Source organism: Mustela nivalis (genome assembly GCF_964662115.1).
Source record: "Mustela nivalis genome assembly, chromosome: 7".
Classification (NCBI taxonomy): domain Eukaryota; kingdom Metazoa; phylum Chordata; class Mammalia; order Carnivora; family Mustelidae; genus Mustela; species Mustela nivalis.
The window spans coordinates 7,889,256-7,907,071 of record NC_139026.1 but is presented as its reverse complement, the minus strand read 5'-3'; the positions used below and the strand labels follow the sequence as shown (position 1 = coordinate 7,907,071).

General features: G+C 42.8%; 1 protein-coding gene across 22 annotated transcripts in view; it reads left to right on the top strand.

The window, feature by feature from the left end:
* The window catches only part of TNRC6B (trinucleotide repeat containing adaptor 6B), a 261,328-nt gene that overhangs the window by 122,722 nt on the left and 120,790 nt on the right, over window positions 1–17,816 (top strand). The gene's annotated exons all lie outside the window — the stretch shown is intronic.

Genomic DNA, 17,816 nt, shown 5'->3' with positions numbered 1-17,816 from the left:
AACACAGACCTCTCCCTGCCCCCTTAAATCTGCTGCAAAAATTTGCATAAATATAAATGGGTTTGCATTCTTTCGGCTGCTAAGGCCGACAAAGGATCTGGGAGGGCAAGCACTACCACGGGAAAGCCTTTTTTTTTTTTTTCTTCTCCCTTAAAGCTAGGCCATCCTTCCTAGAGAGATGTAGAACCTAAAATAAGACCTGATACATTTTAAACATCAGGCTGGGGGCGAGTGAACACCAGGAGGTTTGGGGTTTGTAGATTCCCCTGCTTGAAAACCTCCCAAGCAATGTGTGGATCACCCCTGTCTTCGCTGCGCGCGCTCATTTGCACTGGGTCTGTGTGTGTGTTCTCAAATGTGCAGCCAGATGCGCTTTTATTTTGATCGTGGTTCGAACCAAATGGTAGGACTGTCTTGTAAACATGGTGTGTTAAAGATCTAAACAGCTATTCACCCCATTAGAAATGAATTCTTTATCAGCTTCTCCCGGTAGACTGGCCTCTTCCATTTCTCACGGGTTAACATTTTTGTTTAATTTTACACAGACGAACTGGGCTTTTCAGTGCAAATTCAGCGTGTGTGTGTGTGTGTGTGTGTGTGTGTATATGTGTTGTGTTTGCCTGTTTGGGTCAGGTATCCATTGTTGAAGTGGTCATTTAGGGTCACATAAATAGGTAGCTGTATGGATGTGTATGTTAGTTACCCCCGAAACCGTGCGGTGCCCTCAAGTTAAATTCCATTACTCCCAGTACAGGATTCTAGAAAGCCTAGGAGCAGGGAGGGAAGAAAGCTGAAAACTTGCTTTCTCAGAGCCACCTCCCCCTATCATTGTAAGAGTGTGATGTAATGCTTCTCTCGTCTGGTGGGCTGAAAGGATCGTAGTTTGTGATGTGGCGGGGAAATTGCCCCCACCCCTGAGTAAATTACCCCACCCCCTCAGCACATCCCTGGCTCTGAGAGGCCTTGTTTTCTTTTCTTTTTTCTTTTTTTTCCTAATTTGTATCCTCCTGATTTATGCGTGGCATACTGGCATGAGAAAGAGACTGTTCTTCTAAATCTGTTACAAAGTATAGTTTAGAAAGGCATTTAAAATATGCAAATGGATGGAATTGTCATATCCCCATCATTAAATATGTAGACTTGGATTAAAGCTAATTAAGCAAAATGGAATAATTTTGATCAGAAGGGAGCAGTGTTTTTGTTTCCTTTTTAATTAATCTAATTATAAGATGCTTGTTGGTCCTGCAAGTGTTAAAAAAAAAAAAATGGAAGAAATGCTGGCCCGTTTTGAAAATTTGACAGTCTGGAAGAGGGTGTGTAGTGCTTTCAAAAGCTTTATTCACTGTTCAAATGGATTGGCCCCTTGTGCTGAAAATGGCCTGTTTCTTTGGGCCAATTGTGTGTAGATGAAGGGACTTTCACGCTAATTTAACAAAAAGACTCTGCATTTGAATACATAAAGATAATTAAAGTTCTCCATCTCTAAAGAGCAAGTATTTTATTGTTTTTTTAGAATTAATGTTATTATATTAGTAATGGAAATAAGTAGAGAAGTGACAGTTTAAATTCAGCGTACATCTTTTAGTGATATAAGTTCAGCTTTTGTGTAAGAGGGGTTTGGAAACATTCTATTAAAGAGGTATCTGGAACAAATTTCTCTTAAAAAATTTCTTTGCAGCTTGAATTTAAAGGAAAAGACATAGAAATTACCATAGTGATAAAGAGTGTTGCTTTGTGGTGGACCTCAAGAAAATTAAAGCTCTCATTATTGTTATTTTTTCTGAAAAGGAAAGCGCTTATTTGGGGCTTTACCTGTTAGGTGATTCATTTTACACCCATTTCCTAAGTTGGCCTTAGAGGAGGAGAGTGAGAAAAACCTAAGCTTTCCATGTTTTGCCATTAGCTTGCTTTTGTGGACTGTGTAAACATGTGAATAGCAGGTTAATTCAGTTTGTGGGACCGAGGAACCAAAAGCAGGGTGCCTGTTCTCCCGCAAGGAGGAGGATGATCGAACAAATGTGAGCAGAATGCCATCTGAGTCTCTGAAATGTTTTTATAAATATTCTTATCTCCTAGACAGGTTGAAAAGTGACATACATAAGACCTGGTTTCACGTATGTTAAGCGTTATGGCTCTGGTGAGTTTCAGAAGCTCAGCTGCCATTTTGGATCTAAGTTCCTGCAGAGCCAATCCTGATGGCACACCAAAACTGTGGTCATTCGGAAGCAAATAAAAATGAATAAGAAATCAAGCGTGCAGATGGATAGTGTTTAATTTGTGCCTTTTGTCGAAGCTTTCTTTCTGTTGATAGGGCGAAATGAAGAGCTTAAAAAGCTTTATAGTGACATGACTGATGTGTTAGAAGAGCAGAACCCAAGGAGATTAGAACTTGCATGTTACGGTTCTTAAAAACGAGACAGTGTATGCAGAGGAAGTTTCTTACCAGAGAAAATGTATGTGATTCTTACTTAGGACACCCCCCCCCCCACCGTCCATATCTCCTTATGCTGGTTCTACTGGTGATCCTATAGTAATGTCATTATTCACAACACTGCTCTGTCTCTGAAAGAAGTGTCATAGATTCATTATTAAGATCTACTGAAACATCACAAAAATTGGTAGTGCTAACCTATCAGAAGTGGTATCTTGTTCTTACACTGTGTCTGTCCTTCCATCCGGGTTCCAGAAAGGAAGCGTCAGCATCTTTGATATTTAGTGGCAAACTCAACTCTCATTCAGCTTTGAACAGCCATTTGTTCTTTGTCACCACTACTGCCGTCCTTCAAAAACAAACTTCTAAAAACTGAAGCAGAGACTTCTAAGGCTTTTCCAGTTCATCACCTGTGCAAGAGATGCTCACAGAGTGATGTGTGATGGTGAGGCCTTCAGAGAAGGCTCCGCAGATCACAGTGGCAGTGGGTAGGCCTCACCCTAACCCTACACCCCATGTCTGGAACGTTTTGGAGAAATTTAATTTTTCTACATTGGCATAATCGTGGTTCTTAGCATAACCATGGTTCTTAGCCTAACCATGTCCAGTTTAAACTGGGTAAGGCCCTGAGGAAATACAGATGAATGGACCTTGTTCCTGCCCTCAAGAAGTACCAATCTAGCAAGGAAGATCATCAGATAACGAGGCCATCATAGCTTGGTGCTGCGGGTGCGGTAGTGAGAGCAGGTACCTGACACAGAAGTATCCAGAACACCTGCATTAAGAGAGCCCTTATTTAAAACAGCTAAGTAATTACTCATTTTTGGTCATCATTTGGGTTATTAGACTTTCACTAAGTGTAACTTGTGATTTAAAGGTGGGGTTTCTGACATCTTTGGTTGGGGAGGGGGAAGCATATGCTGATTGTTTCCTCGTACAGTTTTGTTTGTGAGAGAAGTCACCTTCTCTCACGCTCTTCTTGTGGTGGAGTCTGGTGGTGGAGTGGGCTGGGGTGAACTGAAGCCTCTTGGCCTGAAAAGGGATTTAAGCCATGACAGTGACATTTTAACATTTTCTTTCCTTCTTCCTTCATATAGTCGTTCAGCTCTCATTTATTAACGCCGTGGCGTGTGTCGGGTACTGTTGTAGGTGTTGTCACTGTTGTAAGTGTAAGAATTAATTTGGTCAGCCCTTCGCCCTGAACTAACCCTTGGTTTGTGTGGAAATACTCACCATCTGATGACTATCTAACCGATCGCTTTGGGTTAGGACTAGGATAACACTGTAGCTCCTTTCATCTCCTAGTCTCTGCTGAGAATCAGGAAATGAATGTTAATGTTTGCTTCTGGTAGTTCCAGAGATTTCCATTGAAGGTTGGACGAGATAATCACTTTATTCTCCATTTCCTTTGGCCATGCAAAAGTATCTCCTCAGAATTCTCTTTTAAATGAGCCCTGCAAACTTTGCAACCTAACTTGCCTCCCTCCTTACTCTGCCACATTCCTCACTTCTACTGTTTTAATATCCCTTAATTGTATCACTATCTGAAATTACATTATTTGTGTATCATGCACCACTCCCCACAAAACCATACCCTTTCCTGAGAGCAGATTTTTGTTTTGCTTGTTGCTCAGTCCCCAGCATCTAGAACTGGGCTTAACAGGTTGGCGTTAGACTGGAGTGTAAGGTCCCCAGGACCAGCTATGTGACCGTAAGTCCCCATTTCTTCATCGGTAAAATGGGGATAATACACTGTTGTGAACCGTAAAGGAAATGTATGTAAGAGCTGGCACCTAGCTGCCTTGCTTAGTAAGTATTTCCTTCCCCTTTGCTCTGTCTCCCTTTGTTAAATAAACCAGAAAGAGTTTTTTGGCCCCACAGATGCCTCCATTCTTTCTCCTGGCTCACGGGATCATGAATCGTGTGCTCTGAGCTTCAGGCTGGATAAGGACAGGAGTAGTGCTGAGCCATTTATTTTTATTAAAAAGTCCCTACCTGCATTCCTGGGGTCTGATGTCGTCTCTTCAGGCTCTCCAGTTTCCTGCAGGCTCTGCCTCTGTGATGTAGCCACATTTGTTTGGCTGCTTTTCATACATTCTGCGTTTTGCATCAAAAGGTTCTCAACAGTTTCAGATGAGTTGGTCCCAAGTTTACCAGGGAGAACATAAAATACAGTGTTTTCTCCTTCGTTGTGATTATTCTGAGCCTATACCTGTAAATTCTGTTTATTTAATGAAACTTAATAGTTTTGATTCAAAAGACAGATAAAAACTTAGGTCAATTGCCCACTTTACAATGGTGTCAAATAAATATAGATGTCCTAGAAATGGCTTTCATTCAATGACTTGAGAATTAAAAAATATATATATTTTTTATTTATTTATTTGGCAGAAAGAGAGAGCCCAGGCAGGGGGAACTACAGAGGGAGAGGGAGAAGCAGGCTTCCCACAGAGCAGGGAGCCCACCTGAGCCAAAGACACATGCTTAACTGACTGAGTCACCCAGGTGCCCCTGGAATTTTTTTTTAACTCAGAAAACTATTATCTGTTTACTCATTCAGCAAGTAATTATTGAGTACCTATTACATGATGGATATTAGGATAAGTGCTAGTATAGGAATAGGGTGAAGTTTTCTCCAGGTACCATTGCTGACGTTACAAAGAATAGAAATACAAGGAGGCTGGCCAGTGTTTGGGAGTGTTGGATGATTACAAGGGAGGGACCGACATCCAACCCAAATAGAGGGACCAGCTTGTGCAAGGGCCCTGAGGCAAGAGAGGACATTGTCATACTTGGAGAACTGCATATTGAGTGCTTGGATATGGTTGGAACATGAGGTACATAGGGAAAGAGATGGTCTGGGAAATGGGAAGCAAAGCTATAAAGATAAACACTGGCCAGATGCAGAAGGTCTGTAAGTCATGTTTGAAAGTTTTGATCTTAAGAATAGTTGAAGGGTCTTCAGCAGGAATGTCACCTGCTCAGATTAGGTTTTTGAAAGACAACTGTGGTTGCACTACAGGAAATGGCTGGAGAGTTGAGTGTAAGACCAGACAGTATTGCAGGCATCCCAGGTAATGGTGGCCTGAACTGGCAGCAGAGTTGGGAAGAAGTAGTTAAATCCAGAGATATTTAAGAAGGAGATTTCACAGCACCTGAATACTAAGTATGGGGAAGTTAAAGGTGATGCCTCCCATCTCTGGCCTGGGCCACTGATGGGATGGTGGTCTCATTCACGGAGGAGGGGTCCATTCGGGAGACAGGTGTGGGGTTTAGATTATGAGTTCAGTTCTGGAGTTGCTGCATTCTGAGACATCCAAATGAAGGTGTGGAGCTATTACGTATCTGTCTGGAGATAAAGATTTGAGAATTGTCAGTAGTCCCAAGTCCTCCAGCATTTTTCTTTTCAAGGTGATTTCTTTGGTAAGATGTCCAAAAATGGCAATGTGCAGTGCAAGGTGCTGTTAGCTGCTGTTAAGAGGACACTATTTTATAAAGATGTTAAGACCACATACTCCCATTACCATGATGGTTGCCATTAGAAATACCAAAGGAGTTCAAGGAAGAGAAAGACTAATTTTGGTCAAGTTGATCATCGAAGGCTTTATGAGGAGCATGCGTTTGAGCTAAGCCTAAAAGGTTGGTGGGAATTGTGTAGAGTGGAGAGCAGTCCATCTGGAGGATTAGTTACGTCCTGGAAGGGTTGATGGGAGCTCAGAGATGTACAGGCAAGCCGGGAGACCTGCTCAGGAGTTTGGATTGCTCATCGTTTAGATGGCAGACAGATGGGACTTGAAAATATGTTAACAAAGCATTCAAAGTGGTTTTGGGGATTTCTCAGTGGCAGTGGGGCAGAGGACTCCAGGGTGATTTAGACTCATGCAGGCCAGTTATGGATAAGACTGCTGTGGCGTGGCTAGAAGAGGGACAGGGACTCCGGGATTTCAGGAGGAATGATGGGAATCTTCAGGAGGAGTGAAGATGTACTCCAGGTCAGACAGACATCCTGAGTTTACGAAGGCAGCGAGACTCCCAGAGGCTGCTGTGTAGCGGGCAGCTGGCAGTGTGAAGTTGAAGCTTGAGAAGGAGGTCAGAAGTGGAGATAAAGGATCGGAAGTCATCCACATAGACATGATAGCTGACGCCGAGCGAGTGGATGAGCTCACCAGGGATGGGTAGCGAATGGAAAAGAGATCTGAGAATAGGTCCTTGGGGACAGGAAGAGAAAGAGGACCTGGGAAGGGATGAAAAGGAAGGTGATTGTGTCGGACATTTGGAATCATTGCTGAAGAGGAGGAAAGGACTTCTCAATCTCAGATGTGGTCAGCAGGAAGGACAGTATGTGGTTACGATAGCGTTCCCAAACCTGGCGTTGGGAGGTGTTCCAGTGGGAAAGGTTTGGGGATCATTAGGTTACTCCAGAACCATTCAGTAGAAATAGAATGTGAGGGACAGCTGGCTGGCTCACCCAGTAGAGCATGCGGCTCTTCATCTTGGGGTCCTGGGATCCAGCCCCATGTTGGATATAGATAGAGATTGCTTAAATAAAATAAACTTAAGAAAAAGAAGAAGAAGAAATGGAATGTGAGTCATGTGATAGTTAACATTTTCCAGGAGTCACATTTAAAAAGTAAAAAGGGGGTGCCTCGGTGGCTCAGTGGGTAAAGCCTCTGCCTTCTGCTCAGGTCATGATCTCAGGGTCCTGGGATCGAGCCCTGCTTCGTGCTCTCTGCTCTGCGGGGAGCCTGCTTTCCCCTGCCTCTCTGCCTCCTTGTGATCTCTGTCTGTAAAATAAATAAATAAAATCTTTTTTAAAAATAAAGGTAAAAGGAACATGAAAATAATTTTAATAATAAATATTTTATTTAACCAAATATGTGCAAAATATTTTCAGTATAACATGAAATCAAATTTTTTAAAAGATTTATTTATTTATTTATCAGAGAGAGAGAGGGAGAGACAGCGAGCACAGGCAGAGGCAGAGGGAGAAGCAGGCTCCCTGCTGAGCAAGGAGCCCGATACGGGACTCGATCCCAGGACGCTGGGATCATGACCGGAGCCGAAGGCAGCCGCTTAACCAACTGAGCCACCCAGGCGTCCCTGAAATCAATTTTAAAGTACTTAAATATTTAAATACTTAAAATCAGATGTTAGACATTTTTTTTTTTATACTAAGGCTTCGAAATCTGGTACATATTTTATACTTAAAACACATTTCAGTTTGAAAATGAAATTTTTATTGGAAATACTTGATCTGTATTTAGATTTCATAAAATTTACAGTTGAAAAAGTACACCCACATACCCATGTTTTTCCAAACATACAAAAAGTTTTCCATTAATGGGAATGAGTATCAACTTTAAATTTTCAGTACTTGAACTAATATACAATTGGAATTCCATTTCTGAGTCACACCAGTCTTATTACAGGTGCACACTAGCCATGTGTGGCTACCATATTGGACACCGTGGGGTTTGTTGAGAAGTAAATGGGTTACCTTACCGCTAATGCACATTTTAAAAACAGCTAAAGCACCATAAAGCATTCTTACCATCACAAAGCATTTCATAGACTGATGTTTCTTAGAATACATGTTGGATTCTGCTAGTGGAATTTTTAGTGGAATTGGGAGGGTCAAATCCTAACTTTGCATGTGAGGAGGTGAACTTTTTATTTTTATGCAAGTGCACAGATTCCAAAATTTAAAACAAATTTTAAAAATTGTTTTTGGCTTAAGTCAATAGAATGGCATGTTGGCCAGTTACGGATAAGACTGTTAAGTTCTTCAGCGTGCCAATTTGTGTCACATGTCAGAATTGCTAGGTGCAGAGGCTTACACGAAAAGCACATTCAGTTGCAGAGATGGGAGTTCTCCTGCCCCTTTTTTGATCTTGTTGAATTTTGGAGTCAGTGGGTTGATGGTGGCTCCAGGCAGAGAGATAATGAAATTAGAATTTGAGTGTTCTTGGAAGCTTTTGGTAAGTGGTCCCAGCCATCTAGCATCAGTGGAGGTGTTTGAGAGGGGAAAGCAGTGCCGAAGGGCTAATTACTTCCTGTGTGCTTTGGTCATCCGCAAGCTGTTTGGCCTTATACTGTTACACTCATTTCGTATTTCTTGCCGTCCTGGGCTAGTATAATATTTACTAAATATGAGTGGTTCGTAAAAAGCAGGTTCAAAGATTTTTATTTAATCATCCTATTGATTTAGATTGCTTTGTAGTCACTAATTAGACCTTTTAAGTAATAACCAGGGAAGATAGAAATTATCTTGAATTGTGGTCGGAACCCAACAAACCTTGTTCACGCTGGAGAGTGAGCCGTGGTTTTTTTTTTAGTTGCTGCAGTTTCATTTCAGCGGTCAGAGGGGAGCCTGGTGTTCTGTGAAGAGCCCTGTAGGAGTTTGGGATGTCAGCTGTTCCGTGAAGTACTGTGTTTTGTTTTGTTTTTAATCAATATGGAAACTAATCCCTTCCATTTTTGTTTTCCTTTAGAAGTGCATTTGGGTTATCCATTTATGCCTCTTATATGCCATTTATGTCAAAACCAGACTGAATGGTGGTGAGTCTGAGCAACGTCCTGGACCGTCCTGGACCGCTGTGATAAGGCGGACACCTAGCGCAGGGTCCCTCGCCCTCCTCCCCATCTCCTCCCCCAAACAGAGCAGCATCTTGAACCTCCGTGCTATTGTGTGTGTGTGTGTGTGTGTGTGTGTGTTTTTTTTTTTTTACTCCTTTGCTTACAGAAAATAGTTGCTGTTGTTTTTAGGCCAAGAAGTTCCTATGTATAAGCTGAAGTTAGATAGAATATTGGGTAACTTCAAACAGTGGCTTTCTGTGTGGCTGCCCGGTAAAAAACACCGTTTGCATTAAGGCTCTGTACGTATGTGAATGTGTACACAGAAGCAAAAATAGGGACTTTCTGTTACTGTGTGTAATGTATTCTGATATATTCTATTTGTTAAAAGCAAACAAACAAACACAGCCTGGGGTACCTGGTTGGCAGCGGGTTAAGTGTCTGACTCTTTTTTTTTTTTAAGGTTTTATTTATTTATGTGACAGAGAGAGACACATTGAGAGAAGGAACACAAGCAGGGGGAGTGGGAGAGGGAGAAGCAGGCTCTCTAGTGAGCGGGGAACATGATGTGGGGCTTGATCCAGGACCCTGGGATCATGACCTGAGCTGAAGACAGATGGTTGACTGAGCCGCCCATGTGTCCCAAGTGTCTGACTCTTGACTTTGGCTTAGGTCAGAATCTCAAGAGTCCTGAGACGGAGCAACGGGGAGTCTCTGAGATTCTTACTCTCTCCCTCTGCCCTTCCCTCTGTTTGCATGCACACTCTCTCTCTCAAATACATAAATAAACCTAAAAACAAAACAAAAAACCCACCCCAACTCAAAAAAGCTGATCCCAACCCACTAATTTGATTTAAATTTTAATTTGATCCACTAAAGGTTGTCTCATGAGGTTTGAAGAAGTTTTAGGGAACCCCATGTGAGACATGAGACATCATATTCCACAGGTGCTGGTCTTGAGAATCAAATGTATCAGTTCACTGAGTTATCTCATCAACCATAGTCATAAGCAATTTTTTTAAATGTTAATTTGTTACTTTGGTGTGTGGGAAGTGGGTATTTTGATGACCAGAATGTTGTCCTCCATGCCCAGAGTGTTCCATTCAGATCAAAAAGGAGCTGACCATCCACATTGAAGAATGGAGATACGATATTCCTCTAGATTTTAGAGAACCTTATGTAGAAAACACCTTTTTTTTTTTTTTAAAGATTTTATTTATTTTCTTTGGCAGAGAGAGAGATCACAAGTAGGCAGAGAGGCAGGCAGAGACAGAGGGGGAAGTAGGCTCCCCGCTGAGCAGAGAGCCCGATGTGATGCGGGGTTCCATCCCAGGACACTGAGATCACGACCTGAGCCGAAGGCAGCGGCTTAATCCACTGAGCCACCCAGGCGCCCCAGTAGAAAACACCTTTTGACAGATTATATTTTCTCTCTTGGAAAAGTCCCGCAGAAAACACTGTTTCACTCATCTTTGGAGGGGGTAGGGGGCACTTCCCTGCCCCATCTCCAGGTTTCGTAAAGATGTATCTTCTCTATTAACACATTCTGTTTTTACACAAACTTTAATACATTTGATAAGGTCAAGATTTCCTACAGTTTGTTGGGGGTACTAATAGGTTTGCTTGTAAAAAAAAAAAAAAAAATTCCTTTCCTGATTCTGAATTAAACTGGTTTTTGCTCACTACAGGACTTAGATGCTAATGTAATGTACACTGGGAATCTTAAGTAATGTGCAGATATAAAATCTTAAAGTGCCAGGTTTTTGGTTTTTTAGACACAGTTTGAGGAAATGCATCATTAGCTTTACGTTTTGGTTATTCCTTTCTAAAACTATGTCCTGGTCACACAAACTCTATTTGGCCCAAGTTCCTTCAGACGCTCTCCCATGGTAGTTTCCAGACTTGGGTTCTGGGGAACTGTGACACTGTAAAAGCAGTATTGGGAGCCGAATGAGTTACCTGTTGTAAACTTGCCAGGTAAAGGCATTTTTAAAAAACTCACTGTTTATTACCATTGTTTCAAAGAAAAAAACATTGTAACAGTTGAATGGAAGGTCTCAGAATCATAGACATCTCATTAAGTTGAATATAGCTTTATGAAAACCATTACGTAGGAAGTATAGATCGGCACAGGTACTAAAGGTCAGCGTTTGGGAACCACATCCTAATTATAGACCATCTCTTAGCATGTGTTACAATTAACTGTGTACTTCCTGGTTTTTATTAGCCTCACTCAAAGGAATAAACCTTACTTCAAGTTCTGGGACTGCCTGCCTTCATTCTTATTTACTGGCTACAGTGGTGATGATTTCATTGACTCATACTTTTTAAAAAATTACTTTGTTCCCTTGGCACAGACTGTGAGCAAGTAACCATTCTACTTTAAGAAAAGAAAAACCAATTCCATTAGGTGCTGAGCAGTTGTAGCATCTAAAGTAATCAAAACCTATAGCAAAGTTTATCTGATTTAATGAAATATATAATGATGGTGATTATATAAAAGTGGCAAGTAGATCACAGAACTAAATAATATTACTTATGTACATTTTTGTCAGCTGGTTGGCTCTTTATGAGTTATGAATAATGTTCATGGCAGATTTTGTCCTATTATGTACATTTTTATGTTCACCATCTGACTTAGGCGTTTTAAATGACCAAGACCTTAAATCTGGCAGCCCCACATCAAATGTCCCCTCTTTCTTCAGCCAGGGAAAGTGCTTCTTAGATGCACTTTACTCTGTAATCAAGGGGTGCCCCGCCAGCTCCTCTCCAGCTCCTTGCTGGCCCTGCTTGGTGGTGATAATGCTATCAGCTGGCTGTGGGAGTGGCAGCCCCAGCATGGAGGAGGCCTGGGGGGGTAGGTGAGGATGAGGGGAGAGGTTGCGGTTAGCACGGGAGGGTGCTTGGGAGCTGGTTAGCAGGGAAGGGTGCTCGGGAGCCAGAACGTGGAGGGTAGACTTGAGTTTGAGCAGGATAGACCACAGGTTCTGTGTACTTGGAGAAGAGTTTGTGTGTTTCCTGAGTGTGTGTGTGTCAGACGGGGTATAGGGCAGGGAATACAAAGATAAAAACAACCTGACTTATCTTTGGGACTCAACCAGTGAGGCTGCCTGTAATAAAGATAAAAAGCATGATGCCCAGGGCTCCTGGAGGATGGGGAGAGAGGCCTAGGGCACTGGGGAAGTCCCACCGAAGCGGGAGTGTTTGAGCTGTGTCTTAAAGGGTGATTAGGAACCGTTTGGTGGAAGGGATGGCTAGTGGATCAGGGGCGCTATGGTGTAGTGGTTAAGAACTCGGGTTCTGAAGTCTGGACAGCCCAGTGTTGGGCAGTATTACCTGTATGCCTCAGCTTTTCTCACCGGTAAGATGTGGAGTAATCATGGCACCTACCTCAAAGAATAGTTATGAGGATTAAAGGAGAACACATTTGAAGTGTTCAGTGTATTGCTTGGAGTCAGTGTTAGTGACCGTTTTCATTAGTTTTATTGTCAGCATCTTAGGCGGAGGAAAGAGCACAAGCAAAGACAAGGAGTTAGGGACAGGGTGAGGGTGACAGATGCTGAGCTACTAGCAGGTCGCAGGGCTGGCTCTTTGGGCCAGAGTGCAAGGCTTGGTTGGCCTTTGAGTATTGTAAGAAATCTAGATACCATCTTGCAGAAAGCAACTAAAAAAATCAACTGTGCTTCACTTGATCTCCAGGTTGAAGGTGTGATGGGGGCGGGGGGAGATTGTGGCCAGTCAAAGCAAGAGGAGCAACTGGAAAAAAATGTAAGTTAAGGCCATGATCGTAAAGATAGAAAGACCAGATTTTGGAGACACTTCTGAAGTGTAATCCATTGGCTAGATCAGAAAGGGAGGAGCAGTAGGTCAGGAAGGCCCGGGCTAGGAGAATGAGTGCGGCCGTGAGCCGGCATGCATGTTCAGCGGGGAGAGAAGGGATTTTGAGTAGGTAGTGGGGTGAGGATGGGGTGTGAGAGGCTGTGTGTTGCTTTGGACACATTTCAGGTGTTTGCTGGGCATTTACTATAACTGGGCAGGTAGAAGTAAGGGTCAGGAGCTCAAGAGAGTTTCCCAGACAGAAGTTTACATCTGGAGATGGTCATCTAGGCCATGAGACCGACAGTGTTCCCTTAACAGATGGTCAGAGGAGTGGGATGAAAACGGGAAACAAGGTTTCTCCAAGCGAAACCCAGATAGGAAGGAGTTTAGGGAAGCGAAGGTGAAGGGTAGTCCTCAGGGGCCAGTAGCAATAAGCCCCGAATTTGGGTCGTGAGATTGGCCTGGAGGAGCTCAGGGCATTAGGTGTAGGGCTCCGTTGAGTCCAGCAGCCCCAGCACTTTGCCATCCTCTTTGGCCCTGGTCACATTGGGAAGTCTTCCCATGTACTTGGGGTCTTTTTCTGTCAACACAGTGAGCAGCTGTGGGCCCGAAACTAGTTGTGCTCCCTTCTATGACCCAGCACTGTAACACACAGAGAGCCCAGGGGACTTTTTTTAAAAATTGAAATGTAGTTGACCTGCAATGTTGTGTTAGTTTTAGGTGTACAATGTAATGATGTGGATAGTTGTGTACATTGTACTCTCCTCACCGTGATGCATGTAGCTCCCGTCTGTCACCATATAGCATCAGTATGTTACTGTGTTCCTCGTGCTGTACGTTACATCCCCATGACTCACTTATCTTATAACTGGACGTTTGTACCTCTCTTAATCCCCCTTCACCTATTTTACCCCCCCCCCCAGCCCTCTCTATGGCAATCGCCAGTTTGTTTGCTATATTTAGAATTTTGGTTTGGTTTGGTTTGGTTTGGTTTTTAGATTCCACATATAAGTAAAATCATGTGGTGTTTGTCTTTCTCTGTCTTATTTCACTTAGCATAATATCCTCTAGGTCCATCCATGTTGTCACAAATGGCAAGAACTCATTCCTTTTTTTTTTTTTTTAAAGATTTTATTTTTAAGTAACTGCTATACCCAACACAGGGCTCAGACTTACAACCCTGAGATCACGAGTCACATGCTCTACTGATGGAGCCTGTCAGGGGTTCCACTAATATTCCACGTCTATGTATATACTGCATCTTCTTTATCCATTCATCTGTCGGTGAACACTCAGGTTGCTTCCGTATCTCTGTTAGTGTAATGTGATAAACACAGGGGTGCATATATAGATATGTTTTCAAATTAGTGTTTTTGTTTTCTTTGGGTAACATACCCAGTAGTGAAATTACTGGATTGTAGAGTATTTCTATTTTTATTTTCTTGAAGAACCTCTGCACCATTTTTCCACGATGGTTGTACCCATTTGTGTTCCCAGCAGTGCCCCAGGGTTCTCTTTTCTCCGCATCCTCTCCAGCTCTGGTTATTTCATGTCTTTTTGATACTAGCTTTTCTGACACATGGGAGGTGATATCTCAGTGTGGTTTTGATTTGCATTTCCCTGATGTTGAGATATGTTGGGCATCTTTTCCTGTGTCTATTGGCTATCTCTCTGTCTTCTTTGGAAAAATGTCTGTTCAGGTGCTCTGCCCATTTTTGATCAGATTGTTTGTTTGTTTGTTTGTTTTTTTTGCTTTTTTGTGAACATTTTTTGAAGGACTAAATGAATCAAGAATGACTTGGATTAACTCAACAAATACCTATTGAGTGTGAGAGCCTTATGTGTTTTAATAATCCCTATCCCTAATCTCTAGGGATAAAGCAGAGAACAAATTAGATAAAAATCCTTCTCCTTGGAGGGCTTACATTTTAAAACATGATTGAGAAGGCTAAGGGGAAGGAGCAAGGAGAGGAGTAGTGATTGAAAGTGTGAGAAGAGCTCTGTATCCTGATCATCCACAGACTGAACTTGGCACCCACTAGGCTTTTACAGTTCATTGACTTGAACATGGGAGTGAGGGTCCAAGAAGAGAACTGAGGTGTGGGAAGAGATTCACTGCATATATGACAGGTTAGCCTTCGAGAGGGAGGAGTAAATTTGGAAATAGAAGGAAGGATATTTGAGAGAGTTCCCTTGAGAGACATTGACGTCTGAATGGGAGTCCCTCCTCTCTGTAAAATAGAAGAGGAAGTCTGAGCAGGTAAAGGGGAGCCTAAAGAGCTAAAACATTTGGAACAGCCTTCCCACCCCCACACCAAAGGGAAGGAAGAAAACCGTGAAACATATACCAGCTCTCAGGGCTTCACTGGGAAGGAAGATATTTCATTTTTCCAGCAAGTCAAGGTGAAGAATGCAGCTGGTTAGGGTTCATTTGAGGCTGAATGAGGACTGGCCTAGAAAGGGAGTGTGGGATCACCAGGGGTGAAGTCTTTGGGGGAATGCTGGTGAATATTGGTGAATGTTTGAGAGTCCAGGCTCCCTTAAGATAAAACCAGGGAGCAGCAAATGACTTGGAAGATTAGGTAAAGAGAGAGTCTGGATTGGAGAGGTGAGAACTTTCCATATTAGAAGGAAAAGAGGAGCACCTGGCTGGCTCAGTCAGCGGAATACGTGAATTTCCATCTCAGGGTTGTAAGTTCGAGCCCCACATTGAGTATAGAGATTACTTTAAAAACATTTCTTTTTCTTTTTAAGTGGAAAGATAAAATTACTTGCTGTATGCTTCCTCTGAGGAATGCCAGGCACACGTTCTAAGTGCCTTACATATGTTCACTCACTGAATCTTCATGAAGACTCTTGAGGCTAACAGAATATCTTGCCCAAGGTTACACAGGTAGAACTAGTGGCCCACACAGCCTTGGCTGCTGCATTTGTGTACGTGAGCCCTGTGCTCTGCTGCCGTAGGGGGAAGCCAGGCATGAAAGATTCTCCCCCACCATGTAGCTTTGTAGTAGCTTTCTGAAGTTGCTGGGCCACCCTTCCTCCTAACAGAAATATTTGGGGTAGCATGGAAGGGTGCGGTTGACTGTTGTCTCCCTTTTTAAAAATAAATTTCTGTATTTTAGGCAACATTATTTTTTATGTAGAACTCTCAGTTTTTTCCCCAGTTTTTTCCAGTTTTTTGCCTTGCTCATGCCCAACATCCTTTCATAGGAAACAAAGATGATTTCACAATTAAAGAAGACCAAGTGCCTGTCAGTCTGTGAGTTCTCTGAACTGCCGCACCTTTATGCATCTCAACTGACAAGAGCCAGAGCAGACTGAGGGATGCCGAGACCGGAGAAGAGCTTGTCTGACGTGCAGCGCATCAGAGTTGCCTGTAGCAGAAATAGTGGTAGCATCAGCAGTGGTTGTGGGGCTGCAGACTTAGAGCTCCCAGTTCCCAGTTTGACAGATGGGACCTCTTCTCAGGGGAGTCCCCTCGTGTTGTAGGTTCCATCGGCTTTTCTGGGTATCTAGTTGGGCTGCTTCTTCTTCCCTTTTTTAAAAAAATTATTTATTTATTTGAGAGAGAGCATGAGAGCTGAGAAGGTCAGAGGGAGAAGCAGACTCCCCATGAAGCTGGGAGCCCAACTCGGGACTCGATCCTGGGACTCCGGGGTCGTGACCTGAGCTGAAGGCAGTTGCTTAACCAACTGAGCCACCCAGGCCACCCCTAGTTGGGCTTCTTTTGGGTGAGGAGTTCAGTCGCTGTCCCTGAGCGCTGCCCCTCCCCACCCTTGTCTGAAGTCTGTGACGTAGCACTCTGAGCCTGGGCCCTTGGCACATCCAAGGGAGATGCTTTCTGACCTTTGCTTAGAGGCTGTTCAGAAGTTCGGAGGCTTTGCAGATGAGACACGTAGACCACTTCATCCTTCTCTGTGAAGAAGCAGTAACTTGGGGAAGCAACGGTGTGTACACGTGGTACCTCAGCATTTGGTTTGCGTTCTTTTAATATCTGGCTTTTGAGGCAGTTTGGAAGGAATGCCCTTACATCTTCCATCTCTTCCATGTAAACAAATTTTCATGCTTTTAAAAGAAGTGACACACCAAAACCACATAATCTTACATGCCAAAAGCTTAGATATTTCAAATATTGAACATACTGAGAAATAGATCATGTGGCTTTATTTGCTGGCAATTTTTAGAATCACTCCTGATACTAGAGTTTTATGTTGAGGCCATGTGTTTGAAATGTCTTATGTATTGGGACCTTTTCAGTTCTGCTTAGTTTGCTTCTGGGGACTAGCTTTTTTTGTTGTTGTTGTTGTTGTTGTTGTTTTTTAAACACACTGCTAGGTTAGCCCATAGGGCATCACATTATTGACACTGTGATTTTTTTTTTAAGATTTTATTTATTTATTTGTTTGTTTGTTTATTTATTTATTTATTTTAGAGAGAGAGAGAGCGCGCGCGCTCACCAGCGGGTGAGGGGCAGACGGGAGGGACAAGCAGAGTCCTTGCTGAGTGGGGAGACTGATGCAGGCCTTAATCCCAGGACCTGAGATCATGACCTGAGCTGAAATTGAGAGTTTGATGCTTGTCTGACTGAGCTACTGAGGCAAGGCACCATGGATTCTTAATAACATGGTCTTCTTTTATCAGATATTAAATCCTGATATTTAGTCACTGGTACTTGACAGAGATGGTTAGGAAAAACCAGAGATGACCCTCAGGCCAGGATCAGTTGGGGTTTCTAGACTAGTTGACATCTTTATTTGGAAGTCAGAATTGAAAATATAGCCTGTTTATTTCTCGTTTCTTTCCCCCATGAATACCTACCAATACTATTCTCCTGGGTAAGGGATAAGTTGATAGCTCATTTTTAGGTCATAGAACTCTAGCTGATATTTTTTCATGATTCCCTTGGTTTGGTCAGGGGCAGATACAATTTAAGAAGGCATCTATGGGGCATCTGGGTGGCTCTGTTGGTTAAGCATCTGTCTTTGGCTCA